Source organism: Octopus bimaculoides, chromosome 12, assembly GCF_046866305.1.
Source record: "Octopus bimaculoides isolate indiv1 chromosome 12, ASM4686630v1, whole genome shotgun sequence".
Taxonomy (NCBI): Eukaryota; Metazoa; Mollusca; class Cephalopoda; order Octopoda; family Octopodidae; genus Octopus; species Octopus bimaculoides.
In genome coordinates this window covers 21708102-21712259 of record NC_142939.1, presented here as the reverse complement: position 1 = coordinate 21712259, position 4158 = coordinate 21708102, and positions in this window count along the sequence as shown.

The window sequence follows — 4158 nt, the reverse complement described above, 5'->3', positions numbered from 1 at the left end:
TTGCATTGTGCTCTTGAGTAAAGCACTTCCTTTCATGCTGCTTTGCAACCAGTTTGTCATCTGACATGTGACACCCATTGCACCTGTAAGGTAATGTCAATTTGATGGAAGGAGTGAGCTTATGGGTACACAAACATTTGATCACTATAAACGAATCATCTGTGAGGTTGTTCGGTAAGAAATTGTTTAACCCTCATACGTTGTCTAACAACAGGAGAGTCTTTCATATATATATATATGTATGTATATATACCCACACACACATATATATATGTATGTATATATATAAACAGACTGATGACAAAAATCAAGAAAGACAGGTATGTGTTTTACACATTCGCTCACTCACTTACACTCCACCACACACACACACTTGTGCACATACAACATGTGTGTACAGGTATGTGATTTTATCACCTGTCACTATGTACATTAATTCCTGGGAATCTGATTGCATAAGTATATCTACACATTTTCAACACATTTAAATCTGTGTGTGTGTGTGTGTGTATGCACACACGCATGCACACACACTAGCAGACATTCATATTTGTGTCAGTTTTTTGATGCTGATGATGCTGATGATGATAATGTCAATCCTATGCTGATATTTGTAAAAGCAAATGTGTGCAGCAATGCATGCTGTAGTGCAACGTCTTGCTTTGCATTCCTTGTAGAAGGTCACCTGAACTTTACGCAAATGCTGTTTACTGTCCTCAGTGTTGCCAAAGTGTTTGTCTACACGTGCGTGAGTGTGTGTATGTGTGTTTGTGTTTGTGTTTGTATATATGTGTCTATGTGTATGTTGTCAGAGGTGGTTGCAGCAATCCCTAGGGGATCACGAATGACTCTCCACCAGGTTTAATAAACATAATTATACAGGTGAGTATGTATATGTGTGTGGAATGCATTTGTGTTTCAGTTTACATATGTGTGTGTGTGTGTGTGTAAATATATGTGTGTATGTATGTGTGTATGTATGTGTGTATATGTGTGTATATGTGTGTATATGTGTATGTATATATATATATATATATATATATATATATATATATATATACAAGTATATGTGTGTATATATATATACATGTACATATATATATATATATATATATATATATATATATATATATACATGTACATATATATATATATATATATATATATATATATATATATATATATATATATATATATGTATGTATATATATATATATATATATATATATATATATATATATATATATATATATATATATATATATATATATATATTTTTTTTTTTTTCGTGGTTAGATGATTCGGCATCTATTTCTAGCATTTAGGAATCCACATTTGCTGGTCATTCCTCTTATTTTTGTATGTAATATAATTTTAATCTTCGGATTTTTTTAATAGGCTAGACCACTGGTTTTAATTGATTAATATCAATTTCTACCCTCATTAATAAATGTTATATATATATATATATATATATATATATATATATATATACATACATATGTCTACACGTCTGTATGTGTGCGCACGTGTGTGTGTGCGTGTATGAACTGAAAGCTGCTTTTCTTTCTATCAGCGTGAGAGAAAGTTGTAAGTATTATAAACAACATTAAGGCCCCACCACCCAGTTTCACTGGCATATTTAGAGAGTAACGGGCAAAGTAGTAGTAGTAGTAGCAGCAGCAGGAGGTGGAGGGAGGGGAGGAGGAGGACCAATGTGAAGAAATGCAACATCGCCTGATAATTTATTGTACAGAATTAGTACATGTTGCCCAAAGGTAATCACACTTTTAGATCTTGTGACTATCAGTTGAAATGAAAAGACCGAATGCACACCTGATTAATTTATTTGTATAGACACAGGTGTGTCTATGCCGTGTGTTGCTGCCTGTGTGGTTAAGAATCTTGCTTCCCAACCTTGTGGTCTTGGGTTCAGTTATACTGCAGGAATAGCTCTGCTCTGACTTATAACCTGTAAGTGAATTTGGCAGATGAAACTGAAAGAAACCTATAACATATATTTATATCTATCTATCTACCGGCCTGCCTACCTACCTTTCTATCTATCAATCTCTCTCGCTCTCTCTCTCTCTCTCTCTCTCTCTATATATATATATATATATATATATATATATGAGGCAAGTGAAATCGAAATCAAATTCACTGACGTGGCCGATGATAGCACCGCATGATTGGCATCCGTGTGCTAGTGGAACACTAAGAGCACCATCTGAGCGTGATTGTTCCCAGAGCTGCTGGCTCCTGTGCTGGAGGCACATAAAAAGCACCATTCGAGCGTGATCGTTACCAGCGTTACCTTACTAGCACTTGTGCCAGTGGCACATGAAAAACAACATTCAAGCGAGGTCGTTGCCAGTGCCACTGCTAAGCATTTTACCTGGTATGCTAACGATTCTGCCAGCTTACCACCTTAAAAGGTGCTCTACATATTAATTAAACATTATCTGCTTTAACCCTTTAGCATTTGGATTACTTTGTCACAGGTAATGCTTATTTACTCACATTCTTTTGAATTAATCATGCATTATCTCCTAGTTTTGAGATTTTGATGATGTGATTGTTTATTTTTAGAATGATATAGGCCAGGTGTGAGAGGCTGGATGTGGCCAGTTTTAACATAAAACAAAGTAGGATATATGGGCTATATATGGCCAATTTAGCATTTAAACCAGCTGCATCCAGCCAAAATATTGGGTTGTCCGGAAAGTTTGTGCCGATTTATAGTAGCTTACTTTCGACTTATTTTAGAACATGTTTGAGTCTATAAAATAGGATTTGACTACACCTCCATTTAGAGCACAGTTTAAGCTATCTTTTCGTGGAAGGAGGTTTATGATCCTATAACCTGTGTTAATTCTGTAACCCTTTAAAATGGAAGATAAGAAAGTTCATTTTGGTATTTGATGCTTTTCTTTTTTCGTAAAGGGAAAAATGCCTCACAAGCAACCAAAGAAATATGCGCAGTTTACGGTGATGTTTCTTTATCAGAAAGAACTGTACAGAAGAGGTTTGCAAGGTTCCGAGCTGGAGATTGTAGCCTTGTTGCTAAAGAGCGATCAGGCAGACCAGCCATTACAGATGATGACCAAATCAAGTCATTAATTGAGAATAATCCACATTGCATAACCCGAGAATTGGCAGGAAGCCTCAACCTATCAAAATCCGTCGTTCATGAGCACCTGGTAAAGCTTGGGTACACAAATCACTACAATGTTTGGGTACCACATGAGTTGAGTAAGAAGAATCTTTTGGAAAATCAGCACGGACTTTCCGGACAACCCAATATTTTACCAGTTTTATATTCAAACTGGCCAGATCCAGCCTTAATACTCACTCTACAATATTTGTCTAAAATATACACAGCCACAATCAAAATCTCAAAGTTACAAGAAAATGAAGGATAAATTTAAAACAATGTGAATAAATAAACATTACATTTGATAGAATAAACTGAATGCTAAAGGGCTAAACATGGAGAGTGTGCAAGTAGAGCCCTTGTGACCAGGCCAAATGTTAGACCTCACTTTGTGGAATTTTTTTCTGGTAAATTCATATCTTTTGCATTGTAGAAACTGTATCTCAAAGACTAACCCTTTTTGTCAGAGCCAGGAAATACGTCAGCACCCAACATCTAACCTGCTGGAAAGCACAGGTGAAGTCCATCATGGAGTACTAAAATACTAATGCTCCATCATCTGGGATAATGCTGCTGCTGTTGCTGCATACATTGACATTCTAGACAGCTTGTTAAACAAATATATATTAGCATCCGTCATTGATAAGGCCAAGGAAGATTGAAATCATGTGATCTGGTGGTCTTGGCACTGGAGGTGATGGAGATTTATCTCCCCTGCTAGTGATATAAACAAGTGTTCGTTTTACACCAAAAGCCAATATGAGAGTTTTTCTCATGGTATCTACTGCAGTATAGTTTGTTCTAACAGAACATCCACTTATGGGGGAGATAAATATCACCAATCTAGACAGCATCCCGAGAAAGGCCACTCACCTAACTGGCATAAAGTCACTCATAGACACTCCAGCTTCTGTCCCACAAACACACACTCTCTCCTGTCTCTATCTCTCTTTCCTGTGTTGTCTACTACAATAGCCACTGTTTCTCAGAGCTGATCAGAC